This window comes from Suncus etruscus, chromosome 3, assembly GCF_024139225.1.
Source record: "Suncus etruscus isolate mSunEtr1 chromosome 3, mSunEtr1.pri.cur, whole genome shotgun sequence".
NCBI classification, from domain to species: Eukaryota; Metazoa; Chordata; class Mammalia; order Eulipotyphla; family Soricidae; genus Suncus; species Suncus etruscus.
The window spans coordinates 88,674,705-88,701,028 of NC_064850.1; the positions used below are offsets into that span (position 1 = coordinate 88,674,705).

Sequence of the window (26,324 nt, forward strand, 5' to 3'; positions counted from 1 at the left end):
ATCTCATTATCTTTTCTTCTTCCCTAAATAGAATACTAGTAATGAATTTGATTTTTTTTTGGTTTTGGGGTCACACCTGGTGGCGTTCAGGGGTTACTCATGGTTCTTCACTCAGAAATCGCTCCTGGCTGGCTCTGGGGACCATATGGGATGCCAGGATTTGTACCACTGTCCATCCTGGGTTGGCTGCGTGCAAAGCAATGCTCTACTGCTGTGCTATCTCTCTGGCCCCTGAATTTGATCTCGGTTATCTGTTTTGCTCATAAGTAGTACCATGATTTAAAAAGTTGTTCATAATGCAGTTATTTCAAGTATTCAATGTTCTAATACCAATCCCAGCATCAGTGTGACCTTCTTTCCATCAATATCCTCACTTTTCCACCCATGTCCCCAAGTTTTCCTCCTTAACAGACATCAAGTTTATTTGATTGCTTGTTACAACACACTAAAACATAAAATTACATTTGCATTAATCATTTCCTTCTAGGTTTGGGGTTTCTGCTGGGATATGGATGCCACTTGTATGCTGACAATCTGAGATGGCACTCTCAACTTTCTGAGGTTCCACAGATTAGCCGTGATTTCTGCACACTTGACTGCACTGTTCATTATTTTGGTTGCACACACTGGCATTTCCCACCATCCCCCCACAAATATAAATAGTAATCAAAGATCTTTCAAGAGTAGGGCATTTTAGAAAGCAGTGCTCTGGGGCTATTTCTGGTCCTGTGCTCAGGAGTGACCGACCCCTGGTGGTTTTGGTGGTCCAGATAAAGTCAAATCTGATAAAGTCAATTCTGAATAGATTGCATGCAAGACATATAGCCTGCCTCCCTATTTATTCTTAAAATATTTTTCTCATTTCTCAAATTAGGGCAAGTCAGATTACTGATTTTAGTTTTTCTTCTTTTATTATTACAGCCTTTACTGCATAAACTTTTACCATAGTATTGTCTTTTGTGTGTGTTACATAGCTTGTATATTCATTATTCGTTGCTTTGAAATTTTCTTTTTGATCCAATAGTTATATAACTATATGATTTACAAAAGAAATGATCTATTCTACTAAAATAAATAGAAACTATAGGTTTTGCTGCTCAAAGAAAATAATGAATGTTGCCTTAATTGTGTAAGTAAAATTTTGGGGAGTCTTTTCCTAGAGAGAACCATTGGTTAATAAAAGTTTTTCCTTCTCAGAAAAAGTGATAAAGTTTTCATTGCTATAGAAAAATAAAAAATGTAGGTTTTATTTAAACAAAATGTTCTTCTCAAGATAAATAAGTTCATACAGTAAAATGTTGATTAGGTGCTTCCCCGGTGTCTGATTAAAGGCTTCTAGCTTATTCCCTACATATCACTCAGGTGATGACAAATTAGTTTTGAACCACATTAATGTCATCTTCAAGGCCGAGGATACAAGTAGCCTTCAATTACGAGTAGAATAGTTTCTAATGGTGTCCCCAAATATGAGGCGGGGGAGTTCAAATTTTTGAGAGCAGGTTGCATGACTTTGCTTATTTCTGCTCATTTACTGATAAAGTGAATACAGGAGTATAAATTTTCAGCTTGAAAACACCACATAATAAATCATATTTTAGTCCTTATCTCCTTAGGAGGGAAAATTTGGGAAACATTTCTGCTGGCCATAAGTTTGTGCTGGTTTCCAGATACTAAGATAGTTTCTTACACCACCATAGACTTGGTTTTAGGACTGGAGAGAAATATATTTTTTAGGTTCCTAGAATGACTTTTTTTTTTTTTTTTTTTTTTTTTTTTTGGTTTTTGGGCCACACCCGTTTGACGCTCAGGGGTTACTCCTGGCTATGTGCTCAGAAATCGCCCCTGGCTTGGGGGGACCATATGGGACGCCGGGGGATCGAACCGCGGTCCTTCCTTGGCTAGCACTTGCAAGGCAGACACCTTACCTCCAGCGCCACCTACCCGGCCCCCTAGAATGACTTTTTAAAAATTTTACTAAAATGTTTTTAGGCACCCATGATTTATTTATGGGGTATCATACATACAATATTTCCATTTACCCCCCACTTATATCTTCCCCACTCATCCTACAACCTTTTCTCCACCTTATCAGTTTTGAACAACCCAGTGGTGCTCAGGGACTTTTCCTAGAAGTGCTCCATGGAATTCATAAGGCTTTGGGAATTCTAAGCAGCCACAGTTAAGGCAAATGCTCAACCTTTTTTATTTATTATATTTCAAACCCTAGAAAGCAGATTAAATAGTGATCTTTTTTTTTTTAAGTTTCCCCCAGTTTGAGCTAAGAGTAATTGCATAGGATAAAATATTTTATGAGATAGAGGTGATTTCTCTAAAAGCTTTCTTTTGGAGAAAGTGAAACTTTTTTTTTTTAAATACAGAAATTCTGAAATAATCCCCACCAATTTAACAGTGTCAACATGTTGTGAAGCCATTATGGTAAATAGGTAGCTTTTTAACAATAATACTTATCTAAAAAACTGACTTTGCTCACATTTATACTACTCAGATACTATTTCAGATCTATTAGGTAAAAATCAGGATATTGAAATTTCCTGGATTAATCAAGATATTGAAAATTTCTTAAATTTCCAAATTTATTCTCCAATTATCCAAATTATTCTCCAAAAATAGATGCTTTCCCTCTGTAACTTAAATAAAATATCTCCTGTACTAAAGGCATCTAAAGCATATAAACATAAACTGTTTTTACGTAAAAGCAGTAAACAGTCAGAATTCTTCTTCAATGCAGTCATAATGATGAAGTAATTATAATTATTCCTTTATCCAAAATACAGATATTATTGATTTTTGTTGACAGTTACTAGGTTGTTGTCAAGAAAAGTTCTAAATCTGGTGGTCTTTCTCAGAAGGGTCCGGTTTTTATCTTGAATTGGCAGTAGGGAACTCCTTTCCAGTATTATCAATGTTCTTCAAACATTTCTTGATTTTTAAGGCTTTTTGAAATCTCTGAAGTTTTTTGTGGCTTTTTTATCTCCAAAATTTTTTATATTATATTACAGTGTGTTTATAGTCTGATAGCTTATTCGACTTTTGTCTGTAATCTAGTTATCATTATAATCTGTAGTAAAAATTATATGCCTCTTATTTGCGGCTTCTCTTTGAACTGGAAGTGAAGCCCTTTATATTTCTTAATTTTATTAAAATTCCATATTTTAAATTTAATTTCATTCTTCTACATGGTCTCTAATGTTTCTCAGACTTGTCTGCAAAAGGGAATACCCTAGGATAGAATAAAAATACAGATTTCTTGGTACTATCATTAGAGATATTATTTTAGTTTATCTTTATTTTGCTGATATTTTGAATTTGTTAAAATTCCCCAATGATTCTAACATTGGTGGCAGGAAATGATGAAGGCATGGGTGTTGGAATATTATCTGACTGAAATTAAGTCATAAACAACTTTGTAACTGTATATCTCACAATGATTCAATGAAAAAATTATTAAAATAAAAAAATGAAAATGTCTTCAGTTAATTCTGATATGAATTAAAAATTTAAAAGCATTGTGTTTTTTTTTTCCTTAGGAGAAGATTGACTTTAGTATATATGATGTAGAGACTTTGGAGAGGCCATTTTTAGTCTATTTGCACTCTCTAAACATGAAAAAAAAAAGCCTCAGTATGTTAGAAAATTCTACAGGAAATTCCGCAAAACCAAACCCACATGTTGTTTTAGAGAACCAGCTGTAGTTACATTCAAAATACAGCTAAGAATTATCAGAAGGAATTTGCCCTAGAGTAACCTCCTTCCAACAAAGAATTTTATGGTTTAATGCTACTTTTTATACTTAACCTATAATCACTAACGTTAAGCAGTTTTCAGGACAGTGAGAATATGTGTTTAAGTAGTATGACAGTACTTTAACAAACTTCATAAATCTTCACATACTTTAAAGATTCTAAGATAATACTTTAAAATAGATATTTAGTTCAAGGACAAGAAATGATCATTTGACTTTCCCCCAAACAAAAGTACAGTGACTTCTACTATTGTACTAGAGACTTTTATACTTTTCTGCTTAGGACAATACAATTTTAGACTTTATTAGAAAGAGTAAAATAGAAAGACAAGAACTATTTCTTGTACTAAGATACAAAAATCAGGATATAATATGCCAAGATTAGGATTTTATGGTTTCAAAAATTCCATGAGCTACAAATTTTCCTCATGTACAAAAACAAAACATAAACAACAAATCAAGACCATATCAACAGCTGCTTTCTATTAGCAATTCTCTTTAGAGTCGATTAAACAAAAACTAACTAAAATAGACTTTGACAATTTTCAAATTATTTTATATGTATTAAACATAAATAATACATATAAATAGTACTCAGGATAAAAATTTGACAAGATTCCCAGTTTCAGTCAAACACTCTAAGTCTCAGTAGTTCTAAGAATGTGAAAGTCTCACTGGCCTCTTCATGGGAAACATTGTGCCTACACAGGAAATCATCATTAACAATATTGTAAATCACATTAGAGTAGAAACAAAATAAACTTTCAAAGTCATTCCTTTTGAAGGTACCTTTTTTATTCACCAACTCCAAAGTATCTCTAATTTAGAAGACAGGAGTCAATATAAACTACCCACAAATTCAAATCTACTTCAGGGTAGTTATATCCCTTTCTTTTCTATGTTAGCTTTCCTTTCTCTTAAATACCTGTTTTTTTAATTAATAACTAAAGAAAATAAAATGTTAATTTTCCATTTAAGGGTTATTTATTTGATCAATTTAAAATTCTAATTCTCTTTAAAAGTAATTATGTTCCAAGTTTCTTCACACTCCTTTCAAGTATGAGTGTTGACTGGCCATCATGGAATTGAGATGATGGTATTATAAGGAAAAAACAAATAGGCAGGGTAAAATTCAGAAACAGAATGAATAAAATGTCATGTGATCTAGCTAGATTATAGACTTCTTACTATTGTGCTTTCCTGTCTTTTCATTAACATTATAAGGACCCTAAAGAAAGGAGACTAGTAGCATTTAGGTTTAATGAAAAGATAGAAAAAAATTGTTTGCTGCATCCCTAAAGTTAGAGGTATAAAAAAGGGAGAGCAATAATTCTGCACCCAAGAAGTAATCCTTCTTTTTGGAATCTTTACTGCTGTGAGAGCACTCCTGCTTTCTTTATTTCTTTCTTTTTCAAATAAAGTCTGCTTGAATTTGACCATTTTCAATTCCTGCTTCCAATCTTGAGTGGCTATAGACAAGAACATACCTAAGACAACAAGAATAGACCACTGAATTGTGTACTGCCTTTGTCTGCCAGCTAACTTGTGGGCACTAACTCAGACTCCCAAAGTTAAAGTGAAGATATTTGAATTAAAATAGGTGCAGAAAGAAAGACTAGTTGTTAGGTCCGGGCGGTGGCGCTAGAGGTAAGGTGCCTGCCTTGCCTGCGCTAGCCTTGGACGGACCGCGGTTCCATCCCCTGGCATCCCATATGGTCCCCCAAGCCAGGAGCAACTTCTGAGCGCATAGCCAGGAGTAACCCCTGAGCATTACCGGGTGTGGCCCAAAAGCCAAAAAAAAAAAAAAAAAAAAAAAAAAGACTAGTTGCATGATCTTATATGCTAAAGTGGCCCTCAGAAAATAAAGCTGCTCCTAGTTATCTCTCTGATTTCACATTAATTCAACAGCTCAGAGACAAATTTCCCATTTTCATTAGCAGCAGCCAATACAAGGCACATTGCCTGCTATGCACCACCCCTCCCCCTCTTTTAACAATAAGTGTTTTCATCTCTAGCTATTAATGACTTGCACACGTACACTTGCCATTGCTTTTAAGTGAAATAGGTATTAATTCAGGGGGAACCCCTTGGATGTTAAATCACAAAACCAAGAATAATCTGAAAAGAAGTTACTTTGTCACCAACTCTTTTTCTACTGCAAAAGTATGGAAGTAGGACTCTCTTTGGAGATGTTGAGTCCTTATAAGACTGTGAATAATATCAATGTTAACCAACAAGGAGAAAGATGAGAAGAAAAGAGAGAAGAAAAAGCCTTAAAATAAGAACATAAAAAAATCACCACAAGCTCATTTTTTCTTTCTAATATCTTAGTTGTCAATTTAGCTGCTCAGAAAGCCCCAAACTATGGAAACTTGTAAACCCTATAAAAAAAAAAAAAAAAAAAAAAACAACTTTTAAAAGCGAGTGGCAAATGTACCATTCTCAGTGGGCTGCCCACTGCCCCTTTAGAATGAGAAATTCCTTTCTTTGACTTGATAGGGTTCCTAAATAAACATTTTAAAACCATTGTTTGTCTTATGAAATTATTTTCTGGAAAAAAAAAAGAGATTGAATCTGGGAGTATGGGTGGATGTCTGCACTCTAGTGTCCGTTTTGTGCAGGTGCTTGCACAGACTTTATCAGTCTTAACCATCCCACCCTCAAGAACCTCACTGGTAAGATAGATACGGAATGAATAGGGTGGTTGTTAACACTTTCTCTCTCTATTCTGGCTATTACTTCCTCTTCATGGTACTCCACATTGCTACAAACAACAACTTTGGCATATATAAACCATTCTCCCTCCTATTTATCATTTCATTTGCAATCTCCCCAAAGAGCTACTCAAAATGGAAGAGAAAAAGCTTCCCTCTAAATCTCTTATTCATATACCCTTTATTCTAGGCCTAAGATTCTGTTATTGCTGCATTTCTTTCCAAAGTATTTTCAAGATTATGCAATTCATTGTCTTTCTTGTGTGATTTTAGTAGCAAAAAGAAAGTTTGTCCTAAATCTTTATGTTCTTCTCAAGCTGATCAAACAGTCAAATTAACCTGAGATAGATTATTAGTGACAGAACAGGGTAGGTCCTTGTAGCTGGAAGCAAAATATTTATGCATGCATGAATCAACCCTAAACAGGATATTTGAAGGGAAAAGAAAGTATTCTCCAGAAACTAGGATCAGGGGCTAGAGAATGTTATAAAGTGTCTATATTATTCTATGTTTGTAAGGAAGGAGTGAAGTAGCTCAAATTGTGAGGTGAGGTCTGAGTAGTCTTTTCTATACTTTTTTGGAATAGACTCTCTACTTTTTTGTTTGTTTGTTTGCTTGTTTTGTTTGGAGGACATAGCAGTGGTGCTCAGGGGTTTTTCCTAGCAGAGCACCTTCAAAACTAAAAGGCAAATTTCGTTATAATGAGTTATTTTAATGATAAAATTAAATTATAAATGCCCCTGTATACGTTAAGAAAAACTCCTTAGTCTAAAGATAAGGGAGATTGGCTTATCAGCTTTGCTACAGGCTAACAGTTGTACTGTGGGTTAGCAATTCAGCAGAAGATAGAGAAGTTGGGGCTGGAGTTGAGCTCAAAACCAATGACAGTATCATTTGAGATTTACTATGCAACAGAATATGTAAATGCTGGTGCACCACAACATGTAAGGGTAAATGTACACTTCAAGAAATAGTGTATTGTCCAGGTTGAACACCACAATCCAATCTTGAGGCCAATGCAACCAGTGTGTTTAATTACTGGTAACTACAATAGCAAAAAGGGAAAAGGTAGGATACATTAAAATAAAAGACCTACTGAAATATTTGTGAGTTTTTTTGGTTTTGGTTGTTGTTGTTGTTGGTTTTTTTTTTTTTTTTTTGGTTTTTGGGTCATACCCGGCAGCGCTTAGGGGTTACTCCTGGCTCTGCACTCAGAAATTGCTCCTGGCAGGCACAGGGGACCACATGGGGTGCTGGAATTCGAACCACTGTCCTTGTGCATGAAAGGCAAACTCCTTACCTCCATACTATCTCTCCGGCCCCCCCTACTGAAATATTTTAAATGTCCTTTTTTGTAGTTTTGGGGCCACACCGAGCTGTGTTCAGGACTTATTCTGGCTCTAAACTCAGAGATCATTCCTTCTAGATAATATGGAATTTTGTATTGAACCTGAGTGAACCTCATGAAAAGAAAATTAAAAGGAAAAAAACCCTGCTTAGTACTATGATATCTCTGTGGCTCATACATTTTTTAAGTTAATCTTCTTGAAAGAATAAGGATAAATACAGAATAATATAACTTATATGTGGTGTTTAGAATAACTCCTCGAATACAAAGGAAGATGCTGTGAACATCATAGGTGCCAAGGAGAAGGGAGAACAAATAGGTGTAAGGAGAAGGGAACAAATCGAACGAAAGAGGAGAAACACAAAGCTTTTACTTCCTTTTATACAACAAAGAAACCTGCTGTTTAGATTGAACAGGTCTTCAATCAACCTCTCACTACAAAGGACTATAATAATCTAAGTTTGTATCCACAAAATCAGGTGCAGAATATGATTGGAAGCCAGAAACTTCCACTTCTGTGCTCACTATCAGTAATTTTAGTGCCTTAACTATGTATAAAATAACTCTTCAACTTCTTTATCCACAGAGGTTCTTGGAGATATAGGTTGACACCCTAATTTTGCAATTCAGCACTCTGTCATATTAGACTCCAAATATAGTGCACATTATGAAAATGTATAGACAAAACTAATTGACTCCAATTAATCTATTTCCTTTTGAGTATGTCTGCTACTATGATACAAAGCTTATGACCATAGAGACCATTGACATAGGCAGGCACACTACACACTTTTGTTACAGGTTCTGCTCATTGAGTAACATTTTCACAAATTACTATTAACCTCCCACTTTCCCCCTTTTTTCATCTTTTTCAATTCAAGCTACGTTACTATTATATCATAATGCCCATACTGTCGTTTCCTTTCAGGAAAGGAATCTCTGTGCACATGACACAGTGGATGATACTACATGGAGTAGACTTCTCTAATAGTGCTCACTACCATATTGTTTAATACTCTAGACATGAAAATTGTGGCTATCCTAAAATGCTCCAGGCACAATCTAACCCCAAAAGCTTCATTTAGCAAAGTTCACTCTTGCCATTGATGAACTGCCTAGAAATTGGAAAATCTTTCCCTTTGATGTGCCGACCCCATTTTTAACAAATTTTAAAATGTATTTCTTTTATTTTTGTTTATTTTTAAATGCTCTACCCATCCCAGAAGGGTCAGACCTCCAACTACAACCTATGAATCCAATTCTAATGTCTGTCTGTAAGTGGGTGTTAGTGTGTGTGCAATGGACTCCTCTATGTTTGCCTAATCTGTATTGTAAATCCCTGCCTATATTGTATATAATCCCGCATATATTATCCCTCCTTCCCAGTCCATTCAGCACCTTACAAAACTCCAACCCTCTCATTCTGATCCATTATCTCTCCCCATTTAGCCCTCTTTACACTCAGGGTTTTTTTTTTTTTTTTTTTTTTTTTTTTTTTTTGGTTTATGGGCCATACCCAGCAGTACTCAGGGGTTACTCCTGGCTGTCTGCTCAGAAATAGCTCCTGGCAGGCACGGGGGACCATATGGAACACCGGGATTCGAACCAACCACCTTTGGTCCTGGATCAGCTGCTTGCAAGGCAAACGCCGCTGTGCTATCTCTCCGGGCCCTACACTCAGTTTTTAACTCCTCAGGAACTGAGACTATCTCTCCTGCCCCAGTAAGCTTCCACCTGGCTCCTAAAAAGAAAGGATACCCTCTCAGTCCCTCATCTTTCGTCCAGGCAGGAAACTGCAGCCACCGCTCCTGCTGACTCATTCTAAGTGGCCTTTTTTCTTTCACTTGCCCTCAATGTGGACTGTTGCTTACTACCGGATTCAGCTCCAGAAGGACTCTCAGCTTGGGGACACTACCTGATCCCTTACTGCTGCAGATCATTTCTTTTTTTTTTTTAATTTTTATTTTGATCATAGTGGCTCACATATCTTTCACATTAGTATTTTAGGTGCATATTAACATTGAACCAGGGGAATACCCACCACCAAATTTGTCCTCCCCCCCTTCCCCATTCCCTTTCTGCAACCCATATCCCCCACCATCACCCCCCAGGCATGGTAGGTGGTCCCCTCTTTGTCTAGCTTCCTATCAGTGATCATACATCTGTTTGGTCCTGGTGCCCTCCCTTGTTTCTCCCTCTATTTGAGAGGCTAAGCTAGATAAATTGAGTTATGTGGTTTTGTTTGAGGGAAAGAAAAGCAATAGAATGGGGTAAAGATTAAGCAAAAAAGATGAAAAATAATAAAAATATGCTGAAAATGGGTGGAGTCCTTCTAGTGGCTATCAGCCTCAGTTTGAGAGAGGACGTGAAAAGGTAATTAAAACACCATAACAATACAAAAATAAATGTCAAATTAAATATCCAGTGAGCCCTATAGCAATAAAGTGAAGCACCACACAATAGTCTCAGTTCTGAATTCAAATCATGCCAGAGTGCAAAAAGAAAGAGAAAGATAAGATAAAATAATATAAAATAAAAAAGGAGACATCAACTTCAATATCTACACCAAAATAAGGACATCAAAAAAGCAATCAATCAATTAATAAATATATATGTGGAAAAATGATTATTTTGTGCTTTTTTTTTTCTTTTTCCCCATGCATAGGCACAGCAACTATTGGGGATATTATAGAGGGAATTCCCTTGGTCTACTCTAGGAGATACAGGGTTTCTCCATCCCTGAACTATACTGTCATGGGATTAACTATAGACTCCTTGCATGATCATTTACTCTCCCCTCGGTGCTTTTGTGGTGTATGGAAGACTTCTGCTTCGTCATGGATGGTAAAATCAGTCCTCTGTATCTAGAGATCTTGGTGACTGTGCAGCTCAAGGAATGGAGCTAATGATTAAGGATTTCTTTGTGGTTCTAGCAGTTCTGCTTCTTCAGTGTCATTTTAATTCACATTCTGTAGTTGGTGTTCTTGGTCATTATGTTGTTCCTAAGATGGAGCCTGGGACAGTCTTTCGTTATGTTTCTGGAAGACCCGTTCACTTGCGGTTGTCTCAGTCAGACCTCTGGAATTGGAGATCTTGTTTGTTGAACAGATTGTAGACCAAAAGCTAGGTTAGAGATTTTTGTTGTTGTTGGTGGTGGTGGTCCCAGGATGCGTACTGTCTAGTCCTGGTTGTAACAACCAGTCATCTGTAGCAATCTTGGTTTTTGCACAGATCAAAGGGTGACATGTCTTCTGATTTTGTCTTATCGTTGGCTGGTGAGGAAGGATAACTTGCTCTTAGATCTAGTTGTTCCCATTTCCTCATTGTCAGGTTATAAATTTAGAACTGGCGTATGTTGGCGTCAGAGCAGCATTATGAATGCCCTGGAGGGTACTTGGTTCCTGGAGCTATTGTGGAGAACTCTGTCGTTTCTATGTCTGGGATCCAGGAGTCAAGGATGGACGGTAGGTGCCTATTTCCCTGAAGTCTAGGTTGGTTCCCCATGACATACATTCAGGGTGGAAGATGTCCCTGTGTTGTAAAAACGTATAAGTTCTTATCCCTAGTAGATAAGAGCTTGCTTTTACACGTACAATTTCCCCTTTGTTTAATATGTCTTTGCAGGAGGAAGTGGTGCTACATTATATTGCTGGTGGATTTGGGGGTGGAGAGAGAAGAAAACAGACCCATGACAGAAACTAAAAATATATATGCTCAGACATATCTAAAGAAAAAAGAGTGTCTTAAAAGAAAATAAAAGGATTAAATAAAGGACATAATTAAAGGAATAAAGTGGGGCCAGGAGGGATAGTATGGAGGCACGGTATCTGTCCTTCCTGCAGAAGGACGGTGGTTCACATCCCGGCATCCCACATGGTCCCCCATGCCCACCAGGGGCAACTTCCGAGCACAGAGCCAGGAGCACCCTCCGAGCACCACCAGCTGTGACCCAAAAGAAGCGCAAAACAAATCAAATCAAAAAACAGAAAGTAGAACAAAACAAATAATAATAATAATAATAATAAAAACGAACAAGGGGGAAAAGAGAAAATAAAACACAAAGGAAAAGGGAGAAAGTGATACAGATTACTTTACATTTGGAGAGAAACAGGATAAGAGGTTGTGTTATATAGGTCTATACTTATGATGAAAGTATAGGCCTCCCCATTGTCTTTTGAGATTTCCTTGTGAGATATGGGGTCAAGGCAGGAAGGTCTTGGGTAGAGTTCTTGCAATGGGAGTCCTTTTGGAGCTAATCCGGTATTAAGCCACAGCCACAATATGGAGAGGTGACTAGGAGGGCCATACTGCATGAGTCAGTCGGGGTGTTGGTTGTATTTTCTTGCTGGGAACAAGGTGTGAGTTTGAGTGCGTGTCTCTTCACTTGGGAACTGGGTACTGGTTCGATAGTGTAGGAGGTTGGTCTTGATGCCTAATGGGTTAAGAATTGAGGGTGAAAAGTTATAACATGGTGGGGATATCGGGGTGAAGAGATAGTACGATTTCTGAGGGGGGGAGAGGGGATAGTACATAGGAGGGGTTATATAGGGTATAGGTATGGATTGTTTGTGGTTTTAGTTTGTCTCTTAAGGAGGATTCCTATCTCTGTGTGCTCCTGCCCCCATATAAACATATAGAAGTTAGCTTAGGTATATATTAATGTAGAGAGGTGGGGAGGGCAAGAGATACACTGAGTACAGAAAGATAAGTAGGTATAATACTTGTAAGGAAAGGAAACTAATAGATCAACTTTTGGATATGTATAGGTTTTGTGTCTCGAGTACTAACCATTGTGTTAGTGAGATCTATCTATATAGATGTTTACCCTTTGCAGTATTGTATGCAGCACTCTATATATCAGCTTTCTTTCCTTTCCTATAGAGGAGGTAACCGTGTGGTTTTTATTTGACATGGATTGAATTGATGGTAATGAGGAGAAGAAGGTGGAAAAAGAGGGAGACAAGAAGAGAAAAAAGGGAAAACAAAACAGAACAAAACAAACCGACAATTAAACAACAACAACAAAAATATGAAGTAATGAGAAGAAAGGGTAAAAGAACAAGGGTATGTTAGTTTGCTTGAATGTGTTCGATGCTTAGGACCTGTAGTAAAAATCTGTAGGTCACAGTTGTTGCTTCGGTGGTCTGGCTGGTCATGCACTTCAGGTCCTAAAAGAAGACATGTTCTATAGATAAAGGGTATGTTAAAAAGTTATATCTGGACATTTTCATGATGCAAGCTGAGTATGGTGCCTCGTGTGACTCAGCACCGAGGTACCACCGTAGGATGTTCACCCTTTGTATCCAGGAACCCCTATGGGCAGAAAAGATGAAAGGTTATTTTAAATGTGGTAAGGTTCAGGCATTCAACCATAATGTTTTGAAATGTTTCCATTGGAGTCAATAATTTCCTATCATAATATTTACCTGTATTCCTGTATAAGATCCCTATGTGCCTTTGATAAGATCATTATGTGCCTTTGTAGTAAAATGATAATTACATACCTGTTCTCTCTATGCTGCTGTTTTTGCTGTTGCTGTGTTGTGTTTTTTTTTTTTTTATGATATAATGTGTAGTCTGGCTTCGTGTTGTTTCTCTTCCCTTTGTTTTGGGCTCTACTTCCCAATATATGGTGATTATTACAGTGTTTCAAGTTTCTATCCTGTTATACCCTGTTATTTAATCGTGGGGTTTTGGTTATATATCTGGTGCCTATTCTAGGTACTTCAGAATAGTGCTATCATTCTGTGTTTATCTTTTGTCTTCTGGCTTGCTTCGTTTAACATAATATGTTCTAGGTCCATCCACGTTGCTGCAAAGTCTGTGATTGTATCATTTCTGACTGCCATGTTAGTATTCCATTGTGTATAGATACCACATCTTAATGGTCCACTCATTTGTTATTGGACATCAAGGTTGGTTCCAAGACTTGGCTATTATACTGAGTGCTGCAATAAATAGTGGGGTGCACACATACTTTGGGATGAATGTCCTTCTGACTTGGGGGTAGATACCTAGGAGAGCAATTGCTGGATCAAATGGAAGCTCAATTCTGAGTTCCTTGAGCACTCTCCAGACTGTTCTTCATAGGTGTTGGACTAGGCGGCATTCCCACCAGCAGTGGATGAGATGCCTTTCATACCACAACCTTGCCAACAGAGATTGTTCCCATTATTTTTGATGTGATCCATTCTCACTGGTGTAAGGTGGTACCTCATTGTTGTCTTGATTTGGATTTCCCTAATGATGAGTGAAGGTGAGCATGTTTTCATGTGTTTGTTGGCCATCCTTCGGTCTTCCTCAGAGAAGTTTCTATTCATTTCATATCCCCATTTTTATGGCTTTATTTGGTTTTGGGGGGCTCAGCTTTCTGAGTGCTTTGTATATTCTAGATATCAGCCCTTTATCTGACATGTTGAGTGCAAAATTTTTTTCCTATCCAGTTAACTGTCTTCTTGTGTTAAGTAGGGTTTGTTTTGCCATGCTTTTTAGTTTGATGTAGTCCCATTTGTTTATGTCTGATGCTAAAGTTCTTGCCATTGGTGCTCCATCCTCAAAGACCTTTTTGATATATAGGTCTTTGAGTGTTCCTGCAGACATTTCTAAAACTCCATAAGACCACAGTGCGATTTGGATCTCCCTGACGATTAGTGATGTGGAGCATTTTTTTTCATGTGCCTTTTGGCCAATTGTATTTCTTCTTTGAGGAAGTATTGGGTTACACCTTATTTTACCAAAAGCAAAGTTTATTACTAATTTCTTTGTATCTGTTTGTTTTCAACTTGGTTTCACCCATAACAAAGATTGTCTAATATGTAAACCTGGGCAGGACAGGCTCAAGATAGCTGCCCTACCTTGGGGTGGTCTTTATACTCAATAAAAAGGGTAGTTCTGGCAGGCAGCAGGGGCTCCATACTAGGTAGAAGATGGCCAGCCTACAAGTGTTTCACCCTCAGCCTGATTTGAATTATTTCTTGTTCGACCCTGACTCAGAGTCCTTCAAGTCCTTCCTGGTCTTGTAGATAGGGCACTTGGGGTAAATTTACAAGGAAGAGTCTGTTGAATTCTTCTCCCCATTTTTTGATGGGGTTAGATGTTTTTTCTTGTTCTGTCAGTATTTTGTATATCTTCAGTATTTTGTATATCTTGGGTATTAGCCCCTTGTCTGATGGGTATTGGGTGAATAGTTTCTTCCATACTGTGGGTGGCCTTTGTTTCCTAGTCACTACTTCCTTTGAAGCGCAGAAGTTTCTCAGTCCCATCTATCTCTACTTCCATTTGTTTTAGAGTGATGTTTCCTCCTTGACGATGCCTTCAGACTCAATAACATGGAGTGTTTTATCTATGTGTTGTTATATATACCTTATGGTTTGGGGTCTGATATCAAGGTCTTTAATACATTTGGATCTGATCTTTGTGAGTGGTGTTAAATGGAGATCTAAGTTCACATTTTTGCATGTGACTGACCAGTTGTCCCAAGACCACTTGTTGAAGAGGCTTTCTTTATTCTGAATTGCATTTCTTGCCCCTATATCAAAGATTAATTGATTGTAGGTCTGGGTAATATTCTCTGAATACGCAAGTCTATTCCATGATCTAAGGGTCTGTCTTTGTTCCAATACCATGCTGTTTTAGTGACTATTGCTTTGCAATGCAATTTAAAGTTGGGGGAAATATTACAACAACAATGAGAGGACGAGAGTGATAGCACAGCGGTAGGATATTTGCCTTGCACACAGCTGACCCAGGACAGGGTTCGATCCTCAGCATTCCATATGGGCCAGGAGCAATTTCTGAGTACATAGCCAGGAGTAACCCTTGAGCGTCACCAGGTGTGTACCCCCCCAAAAACAAAGCAAAACAAAAAACAAAAATAAATCAACAATGAGGTACCATCTCACATTCAGAGACTGGCACAAATCACAAAGAACAAGAACAATCAATGGTAGTGGGGATGTGGAGAAAAAGGAACTCTCATTCACTGCTTGTTGGAATGCCATCTAGTTCAACCTTTATAGAAAACAATATGGACATTACTCAAAAAACTGGAAATATGATCCAGTCATACTACTTATAAAATATACCCTAGGAACACAAAAATGCAACACAAAATACTTTCTACACAGCTATATTTATTACAGTGATATTTACAATAGCCAGAAACTGGAAATAACCAAGATGCCCAACAATAGATGTGTGGCTAAAGAAATTGGGATACATTTACACAGTGGAATACTATGCAGCCATCAGAAAAAATGAAGTCATAAAATTTTCCTACACATAAATGAATATGAAAACTATTGTGCTGAATGTAATAAGCCAGAGGGAGAGAGATAGAATAGTTTCACTCATTTGTGGGATATAATAAAAATAAGACATTATTTAATAATACCCAGAGACATTAGAAATGAGGGATGAGAGGTCTGGCCCAATGATATGAAGCTTACCACAAAGATTGGTAATTTATTTTTAATATATTTTTTATTTTAATTATAGTGGCTTACATATCGTTCACAGTAATATTCCAGGTACATATTAACATTGAACCGGGAATTCCCATCACCGAATTATCCTCCTCCCACATCCGCTCCCATCCTGCCTCCCATTTCCTCCACTCTCCCCTCAGGGGCTGCTAGAATGCGTGGTCCTTTCTGTGTCTAGTTTATTACTTAGTGGTCTTATAACTGTTTGGTCTTGGTGCCTCCATTACTGCCCCCTCTAATTGGGAGGCGGGACTAGAAAGTTCAAGTAATGTGGTTTTGTTTGAGGAAGAGAAAAGTAATATACTGGGGTAAAAATCAACTATGCTGACTATGAGCAGAGTCATTCTAAAGGCTCTCTTCCTTGGTTTGAGCGACGAAGGGGGAAAAAAAAAGAAGGTGAAACACATAACAGTTCAAAAAGAGGAATCAAATAAGATATCCAGTGAGCACTGCAGCAATAAAAATATGCACCACATAATTGCCATGGTCATGAGATAGAAAATATGACAAGGCACATAAAGGAGGAAGAGAAAAGAAGAAAAAGTAAATATATAAATAAAAAATGGACAACGACTACAATATCCACCCCAAAACAAAGAAATCGACAAAAACTAGATTTAAAAAAAAAGGATTATTTAGTGCTTTTTGTCTCTCCCCCCTCCCCCACATAAGCACAGTAAATATTGGGGTCATCCTAAACGGGAATCCCCTTGGCCTAAGAGATACAAGATTTCTCCAACCTTGGAATATATTGTCATGGGATTATCTATAGACTCCTTTCAAGATCATTTACTCTCTCCCCTTGGTGCTTTTGTGGCGTAAGGAAGACTTCTGCTCCGATCTGGATGATAAAAACAGACCTCTAAATCTAGAGGTCTCAGTCTGTGCACAGGTCAAGGAGTGAACTTATGATGAAGTCTTTCTTTGTGATTTTAGAAGTTCTGTTTCCTCAGTGTCATTTTAATCTGTCTTCTGTGGTTGGTGGTCTTGGTCCTTGTGCTGAACCTCGGATGGAGCCTGGGATATGGTCTTTTGTTATGTTTCCAGAAGATCCATTCAGTTGCAATTGCCTCAGTCAGGTCTCTGGAATTAGAGGTCATGATTGTTGTGCAGGACGTAGAACAAACCCTAGACTAGGGCTTTCTTGTTGGTCCCAGATTACATATTGCCCGGTCATGGTTCTATCAGCCAGTCATCTGTAGATCATGTTCTTGGCTTTTGCACAGCCCACAGTGTGATAAGTCTTCTGATTTTGTTTTATCATTAATTGGTAAGGTAGGATAACCTGTTCTTATGTCCATTTGTTCCCAATTTCCTCGTTGTCAGGATATCATATTAGAACTGGCACATGTTGGAGTTCTAATAGTATTCAGGATGTCCCAGATGGGATTTTGTTCCTGTAGCTGTTGTGAAGAACTGTCATTTCTATGTCTGGGGTTCAGGGTTCAAGTCTGGATGGTCGGTGTCTAATCTCCTAGAGTCTAAGATGGATCCACATGACATATTTTCAAGGTGGGAGATTCCCCTGTATTGTAAATAAGTATGAGTTCTTATCCCTAGTAAATAAGAGCTTGTTTATATATGTGAGATTTCCCCTTTTTTAGTGTGCCTTTGCAGGAAGAAATGGTGCTTAATTATATTGCCGGTGCATTTGGGGGGTGAAAAGAGAAGAACAGAGAAACAAGTCACACACCCAAAAAACATAAAAATAGAAATAAAAATATATATTTGCTCACATATGTATAGTAAAAAATGATTTTAAGTAAAATGAAATAAAAAATAAAGAGGTAGTGTTATACAGGTCTTATACTTATGATGGAAGTATAGGTTTCCCCATTGCCTTTTGAGATTTTCCAGATTTTCCAACTTATTAAAACTCTTCACCCTCAGTTCTTAATCTATTAGGTATATCAAGACTGACCTCCTACCTCAATGAACCAGTACCCAGCACCCAAGCAAAGGACATCCACTCAAACCCACACCTCTTCCCCGACAGGAAAAGACAATCAACACCCCTGCTGACTCATGCTGTGTGGCTCTCCCTACCAACTTTTCCTAACGTGGACTGTTGCTGGATACTGGATTTAGCCCTAAAAGGACTCCCAATGCAAGAACTTTACACAAGACCACCCTGCCTCAATCTTTTTACCAATCTCAAGAAGGGCAGGGTGTGCGATGAAAGGGCGCCTGGGAACCCACACCCCACAGGAGATTGGTAATTTCAGTTAGAGAAATAACCACACTGGTATTTCTTGGCCAATTTGCCTCTTAATTCAATCCAAGGGCCCAGAAATTTAGTGCTGCTAGGGCAGTACAATGCCAGAAATTATTAGTCCACCTCAGATGTGCTTTGGGCCTCTAATGCCACTTCTTGTAATCTTCACAGAACACCAGGACTGTACCCAGCAATGCTTGCTTGGTAAATACAAATTGTCAGTTGTCAAACTGGGGTTGACTGCATGGATAACATGTTCCTTAATTTCTGTACTGTCTCTCCAGGACCCTTCATCTTCTTTATTGCTAAAATATTATAAAAAGAGTAATCACAGAAATGAAAGGAAAAGTTAAAAATTAAAAACGTACAGCAACAAGAAATTTAGTGAAAATTAGGTCATTAAGTCATTATCTGAAAGTTTAGGTTTATCATATGTTTGTTGCTACCTGATCATTCTGTTACTTCTTTTTTTTTTTTTTTTTTTTTTTTAGTTTTTGGGCCACACCTGGTGGCACTCAAGCATTATTCCTGACAGGCTCAGGATGTCTGGAATGTCAGGGAACAAGTGTGGATCAGCTGCATGAAAGGTAGATGTGGGGCCGGAGAGATAGCATGGAGGTAAGGCATTTACCTTTCATGCAGAAGGACGGTGGTTCGAATTTCAGCATCCCATATGGTCCCCTGTGCCTGCCAGGGGCGATTTCTGAGCATAGAGCCAGGAGTAACCCCTGAGCATTGCTGACTGTGACCCTCCCAAAAACAAAACAAAACAAAAAAAAAAAAACAAAAAAAGAACAACAACAAAAAAAGGTAAATGTCCTACCTGCTGTTTTATTGCTCCAGCCCCCATTGTTACTTCTTTGCTTCTGAAGAGTAGGTGGTTTGGCTCACATCATTACCCTAAGATGTTAAGTGTGTTTTGTGTAAGTAGCTTTTGTTTCCTGATACAACTCTACTATGTGCGACAGTTTAGTCCATTGGCATTCAAAGAAACTATTGACTATTGCTAAACTATTGATTATTGCTAAACGCCACAATTAATTGACTCAGGGATTTTTTTGTTTATTTGTTTGTGCCACACCCAGTGATGCTCAGGGATTACTCCTGGCTATGTACTCAGAATAACTCCTGGCATGGGGGACCATATGGGATGCTGGGGGATCAAACCACGGTCAGTCCTAGGCTAGTTCTTGCAAGGCAGATACCTTACTTCTAGCGCCACCACTCTGGCTCTGACTCAGGGATTTTTTTTTTCTGTTCTTTCCTGTCCCTCAGAGAAGACAGAAATTACCAAGTGACTTGCTCTTTCTGCACCAGTGGGTGTATTATTATTTGCAATACTTGTGAAAAAATAGGCACTACTCATAAAATTTCAAGAGTCACTTAATAGAGGACAAAATGGGAGTCTCATTTTACCTCCTTTTGTTTTTATCATGTCAGTATGAAATGGAGATATCTCATCTATATTCCCAAAGAAAGCATGCAGATCTTTGTCTAAAACTAATCCACTGTTTACATGTTGAGTTTCATATCCTGCAGAGTTGCTTTGTGTTTTCCTATAAATAGGTAGTTTTTTAATTCTTCTCTAAACTTAAGATCTTTAATCAACTTTTAATAAATTTTGTGAGGTTTTTGAGATATATTTTTAGTTAATAATTTTTGTGTGTTGGGGCTGGAGAGATAACATGGAGGTAAGGCATTTGCCTTGCATGCAGAGGGATGGTAGTTCGAATCCCAACATCCCATATGGTCCCCTGAGCCTGTCAGTACTTTGATTTCTGAGCATAGAATCAGGAGTAATCGCTGAGCACTGCTGGGTGTGATCCCCCCCCAAAAAAAACTTTTTGTGTATGTGGCTATTCAGTTTACTCAGTAGCGTTTATTGAAGAGACTTATTTTCCTTCAGGCATGCAACTCCTTTGTCATAAAGTAACTGTACATATATATGAGGATTTATCTCTGGACAATCAATATTCTTCTCTTGGTTTAAGAATCTATCTTTATTTCAGTACAATACAATTTTTATTACTACAGATTTATAATATAATTAATAACTATCAAACATATCTCCATCTCATTTTTTTCATAATTTCTTTGGGTAGGATGGCCACTTAAAATTGTTAAGCTTTGGTTCTTCCAATTCAAACATGAAGAATTGTTTTCCCATTTCAAGGTGTCCTCATTAATTTATTTCAATGATGACTTATAGTTTTCTATATAAGTCTTTCACATCTTTTGTTAAGGTAATTCTTAAGATTTTTCAAAGTTTCCTTAGATACTATTTTGAGTGGAGACATCATTTTTATTTTTTTTCTCTATTGCAAATAGAAATGCAATAGATTTTTGTATGTTCACATTGTAGCCTGCTATCTTTGTGTATTAGTTATTGTTTTTAAGACTTAGCACAGTCACAGGGTTTACAATTTATATGGTTATCTCATGTATGTATAATGAGAGTTAATTTTTCCCAATTTAATTTATTTTCTTTGATTTATTGATTGGTGTTGTGGACTTACAAAACTATGTTAAATAAAAGTGGAAACAATGGACATTCTTCCATTGCTCCTGATTTTGGAGGAAAGGCCTTCTTTCTTGCTATTTGAGTGTGATGTTGGCTATAAACTTGTTATATGTTATTGTCTTAAGATATATTCTTTCGGGGCCGGGCGGTGGCGCTAGAAGTAAGGTGCCTGCCTTGCCTGCGCTAGCCTAGGACGGACCGCGGTTCGATCCCCCGGCGTCCCATATGGTCCCCCAAGCCAGGAGCGACTTCTGAGCGCATAGCCAGGAGTAACCCCTGAGTGTCACCGGGTGTGGCCCAAAAACCAAAAAAAAAAAAAAAAAAAAAAAGATATATTCTTTCTATCATTATTTAGTTGATTTTTTAACATGAATATGTACTGAATTGTGTTAGGAGCTTATTCTTCCTCTGAGATTCACAGGGACTTCGACTTTACTTTACTTTACTTTTCTTGCTATGATGTATTACATTTATTTGCATATATTGGCTCATCCTTGCATTTCTAAAATAAATCTCACTTAATCCTGACATATTATCCTTTCTATTTTTTCACTAATATTTTGTTGAGTGTTCACCAAGTATATATTTTGAAATTTTCTTTTTTAATGACATGTATATTTGGTATTATGATTATTTTAGATTCATAGAATATATTAGGATAGAGTCCTGTTTCATAAATATATTGAGGAATATAAATAGTAAGTCTTCTTGGACTTACTCATCAATATAGAGTTGATTGGCTTAATCATATATTAACTCCACATTTATTTATTAAATGAATTGATAATTTTCTAAATGATTGTGGTATTTTACTTCTCACTAATGTTTAAAATTATTATATCATTTTATTCTTGTTGAAACTTGTCATTTTTGATGTTCTTATTTTAGATATTTAGTGATTATTAAGTGCTTATTCAGGCTATAATTTGTAATTAACTAATATTTATTAGTCTATTGATCACTTGTATATATTCTTTGGAAAAATGTATATTTAGAGATGTTATAAAATATTTTATTATCTTAGAAATTAGTTTTTTATTATTAAGCTTTTATTACCTATAGGTATAATTTTCATTTCTTATACAATATTTTAAAATATTTTTCTTAATCTATGGTTTATTTCTACTCTTTTTATTATATCTTTGAAGAAAAAATATTATAATTAAAAACAAAAGTTATTGTAAATGTTACTACAAACATCTCCAACATAATGCTAGCAATTCAAGTAAAGAATAAAAGAATATAAACATAATTTCACATGAATAAACTAGTGGGGTTTATTCAAGAAATGAATACTTAAACTTATTTTAAAAAGTTTATTAATGGAATACCATATGGAAACAAAAGTTTATAAATCCACATGACTACCTCAATAGAAAAAGAATACACATTTAACAAAATCCAACAACTTTTTGGTGGAGAGCTGGTGGAGAGCTGGCACATAGTCAACCCAGCAACCCAAGTTTGATCCCCAGCACCACATAAACTTACCTGTTTTAACAACCCTAAGTTCCAAAGTTTTAACTTTTGATTAAATCTTAATTATCAAGGGCTGGAGTGATAGTCCAGCTTGCATGCAGCTGACAAGGGTTCAATCTCTGGGCATACATAGTGTCCCCACAGGTCTGCCAAGAATAATTCCAGAGTGCAGAGCCAAGAGTAACTGCTGAGCATCACCAAGCATAGTTCAAAAATAAACAGCCACTATAAAAGAAATCTTAGTTATCATCATATATTTTATAATTGATTTCTTGATAACACTTAAGTGTTGTCTAACCTATTGCTACCAAATTTTTTCCTACGTGTTTTTAGCATTTTTTTTAGTTTAAGTTAACTTCATTCCTGTTTAGCCTTTGTATATGTGCAAGCTATGAATGAATGTATAGGTAGGGATTTTATTACAGAAGGAATTATAAATTCTAAACTAATTTCTTAAAAATATTTTGTTTCTCTTTTAAATAACATCTTTTAATAAAGATATTTGTGTATCAATCTTGCAGAGTCCATGATAAACTTCTCTGTATCATTCCAATTTTAGTATATGTGCTGCTGAAGCGAGCACTTAATAAAGATATTTTTACTCCACCTTTTCTATATGTAAACATTTTTCTTACACTGCTGAACTGATTAGGATTTGTGTTTTTGTTTGTTTGTTTTTGTTTGTTTTGTTTTGTGCCACACCCAGCGGCACTCAGGGGTTACTCCTGGTTCTGTGCTCAGGAGACTATATGGGATGCCAGGGATCAAACCCAGGTCCATCCCTGGTCAGCCACGTGCATGGCAAATACACTACCGCAGTGCTATTGCTCCAGACTGAATAGGATTTTGAATCTATTTTTTTGTTGTGTCTCGTCATCCCTGCTTTGTTCTTGATCATGGTAAAGAATTTTGTGTTTCAGCACAAAATAAATTAAGTTTTTTAAATTTATACTCTAAGTAATAATTTTATGTGCCACATTAACAGGGCTGAGGAATGGGAAAAGATTTCTGCATTTGTCTATGTACACCCTTATAATCAGAACAAATCAACATGTGGATGCAAATTGTCCAATGTCTTTACTATATAAATATAAATAAAATAGAAATAGAAAAAAAGTAGATAGACACTTTTTAGATTTTTCTACTTAACATGAGATTTTCATGGTTTGTCCTTTGACATTGAAATTCCTGGTTGGGACTTTTTGATTCAGACTCAGCTTTACATAAATAACTCAAAACCTTCTGGTCATTAGATTTTTTTTTTTCTTAATATACTTCAAGGGTGGAGAAACCCTGTATCTTTTAGGCCAAGGGCATTCCCTATTTTACCCAATATTTACTGTGCCTATGCAAGAAAAAAAAAAAAGAGAGAGAAGCACAAATTAACTTTTTTTTTGTTTTTTTTTTAATTGTTGTTTGTTGCTTGTTTATTTCCCATGATTTTTTATTTTTTTAAACTTTGTTTTGTTTTTATTTCAGGATTGTGGTTATTGTGTAGTTGGTGTCTTTATTGCTGTGGTGCTTTTCAAGTTTTTTGTTTGATATTTTTTTAATTTTTTTTGTATTATTATGTTTTTTTCCTTTTTCCCTTTCTTCCCTTAAATTGATATTTATAGCCTCTAGAAGGACTCCTCCCATTTTTTGCTTGTTTGATTTTTTCCCCATTATATTTTATTTTTTCTTTCCTTCTAACAGAACCACATAATTTGAACCATCTTGTTTCACCTCACAAATTGAGGGGGAAATAATGGAGGGTACCAAGACCAGACAGTCGTATGAACATTAAGTAGAAATAAAAAAATGATCAGACTTAAACACCAAATCCAAAGCCAATGACAAGAGAATCGGCACCCAATCTACAACATGCTAGACACAGAGGGGACCACTTATACTAGCAACCTGAGGTGTAAAGGAGGGGGATAGGGATGCAGGCTGGGAACAGGGGTGGAAGGAGGACAACATTGGTGGTGGAAATGCCCCTGATTCAATGTCACTATGTACCTAAAAAATTACTGTGAAAGATTTGTAATCCACTTTGATCAAAATAAAAATTAAAAATAATTTTTAAAAAATACTTTATTGTTGCTTGTTTTCTTGTTTTCTATTAAAAACTTTTCAGCAACAGATCGTGGGATATCTTTATGTTGTTTTTGTTTTAGGCCACACCTAGCAAGGCTCAATGATTACTCCTGGCTTTCAGGGTTCACTCCTTGAGGTTCTCGGAATACATTAAGGAATGATGAGGATCAAACACAAGTCAGCTGCATGCAAGGAAAATGTCTTAGCCACTCTACTATCTCTCCAGCCCTAAATTTTGGAATATCTTAGACTCCGTAACCATATGAAATAATGTCTTTAATCTCTCTCTAATATAATACCCTTCATCAAGCTCTAGCTGAGAATGTAAGTTTTAAACTATAAATAAAATTTTGACCAATGATTTTTATTAAATTATATACATATATATTTAAGATAATATTAATCCCTTTTTCCCTTTTATTTCTGATAAACAGACTTTGAACACACTATTTATAGTGCTCATCTTGAGTCACATACTTGGTTGCAGGACTTGCTTGCTTTAGTTGTAGTGCTTAAATATATTTTGGTTGTAGTGCTGGCTAGGGTCCACCTACGTATGGTATTCAATCCCAGCTTTGGGGATCATAAATACTACTGGAATTGGACTTGATATGTGAGGAGTTTTTGGCCAACCAACCCATGAACTAATGCACACAAAGGTTTTCTCTTTATCCCTAAGTCATACCTGGCCCTGAATATTTTGTAGGATATAGTACTTGATAGTATGTTGATAATGTTTCCTGACACAGTGCTTGGAGTCACCTCCAATGGTGCTAAGAGGGCGATTGAACATGAGGCTTTTAAATAAAATACATGAATTGCACTCTTGGAAATTCTCCTTGACTCTCAGTAGTGACCACTGGTTCTAACAGAGCCAGCAGCAGCCAAAGGCTAATTGCTGCAAGAACATCAGGCTCAATAATTCTATAGATTAAGTGGAATAGGTTTCTATAATATTGCATGCCCTAATGGGTAAACATGAGTTAAATTTATTGGCACTCAGGCATAAGAATTTTACTTGGTGATAAAAATAGTATTGATATTTAACACTATAATATTTCTCCTGATAGACAGGAAAGGCATGCCCGTAAAATTACTTGTATGTTCATTATATCAGGTATCTCTTTGCGTCTAATACAATATAAGGAACAGATAAAAAATCTTGTTTTCCATTTTACTATGGCTTTTACATAGGACTCATGTTTTATAAAAATCCCATAATTTCTATCCTCTCATGTAAGGAGGTAAGGCAATTTACCATATATGCCAAGGAGGTGAGGAATTCCCTGGTGACAACCTTCTAATTAGAATTTCTGAGTTAGCCATACCACCAGGATAATGAGTGTGTTAATAATGTTAACCAAATAAATGTATTGACCATTGGTGAATGAAATAGATCAGTCTAAATATTACTGTCATAATGGGTGGAATTTGAGTAATTATGAATATGAGGGGTTGGGGCAACTTCCAGTGTGCCCAGGATTTACTCCTACCTCTGCAGTAGTCATTTTTGTTTGAAATATCTCATTTCTACTCTCATACCCTCTTGAGTCTTATTGGCTGTCTTTTACATAGTTTCTTTAAGTTCCTTAAACATCCTCAACATTTTCTCTCCAAGCTCTTATCAGAGAGGCTATATAGGTAGCTGATATTAAATAGATGTTTTGATCTGTGACATTGCAGTGTAGAGTGTTGATGTTTTTTATGCGTTGTAGTGTGGTT

General features: G+C 36.5%; 1 non-coding gene across 1 annotated transcript; it reads right to left on the minus strand.

The window, feature by feature from the left end:
- Positions 1–23,001: 23,001 nt before the first annotated feature.
- Positions 23,002–23,106, minus strand: LOC126004894 (U6 spliceosomal RNA). Its single transcript, XR_007494118.1, has one exon. It is a non-coding gene; the product is annotated as a U6 spliceosomal RNA (small nuclear RNA).
- Positions 23,107–26,324: the final 3,218 nt, after the last annotated feature.